Below are 1,195 nucleotides of genomic sequence, written 5' to 3'. Positions count from 1 at the left end.
GTTAAATGGTGCCTCCTTTTGTATCGAGATACTGAGCATCTTGAGAGATGAAATATAGTCACGCACACACACACATTCATCCATCCATTCATACAGACAAATATGTTCACATTACACACGTGCACACACATGCATAGAGAGAGATAGAGAGAAAGATCGACAATGTTTCACGCTGATAAGTTTGTCTTGAGAGGATCTTTTCTGCATTTTTAAAGCATTTGTTTCAATGCTAGCATGGAGAATTTGACAGAACATTATTGACTTGAAGGTCATCCCTGCATTTTAATAACACGTTGAAGAGAACTCCTCCAAGTGATCAAATAGCAGAGACGCTCATTTAAGAGGGAAAATAATCCCTCGAGAAAACAAATCTGTCTTCAGAAAGCTCTCTTTTGCTAGTCGTCTGCATTTTAATTGGTTTCATGTGAGGGAAGGTAAACTTGGCTAGTCTTCTACCAACACAGAGGTGCCCCTCCGCACTTCCATGGCCCTTGTCATAAATGACCTAACAAATATCAGAATGAAATGAGAGGATCTTCTGTTAGATTGCAAACTTCTCCAGAGAATCCTGAGTGTAAGACATACATTTTCATACTTGCTTCTATTTTGTCAGAGCGTGTGAATCAGGGGACTTTCTCGTCCGTACCATCCCACCCAAGTTCAGAAGTTGCTCCTTTGCTCCTAATATTGTCTCTTTCAGAAAGAATAGAAAATTTATGACTGGTACAGTTGTATAGAGGTGTCCTTGGTGTGTTTTCCTCAGGTTTGCGGAGACTAGAGGACAGAGTGGAAAGCCACCAGCCAGGGCTGTTCAAATTAATTCCCAATGTACATAGTGCAGGGTTGGCCATACTTTGTGTATTTGTTGCAGGACTGTCCTAACAAATTCCCACAAACTGGGTGCCATGGACTACAAAACTTCTCATAATGCTGGAGTCTGGAAGCCTGAAACCAAGGTATATTCAGGGTTGGATGCTTCTGGAGGCTCATCACTCCAGTCTCTGCATTTATCTTTCTCATGGTGTTCTCCCTGTGCTGAAATTTTTATAGAAACTCCAGTTGTGTTGGAGTAAGGGCATACACTACTCCAACTCCAAAATGAACTTATCTTAACCTAACTAATTAAATCTGCAAAGACTATTTCCAAATAAGATCACATTCACAGGTATGGTGGTTAGAACTTGGACATATCCTT

The sequence above is a fragment of the Galeopterus variegatus genome, unplaced genomic scaffold, assembly GCF_000696425.1.
Source record: "Galeopterus variegatus unplaced genomic scaffold, G_variegatus-3.0.2 Scaffold94, whole genome shotgun sequence".
Taxonomy (NCBI): Eukaryota; Metazoa; Chordata; class Mammalia; order Dermoptera; family Cynocephalidae; genus Galeopterus; species Galeopterus variegatus.
Note: the sequence above shows the minus strand (reverse complement) of the source record.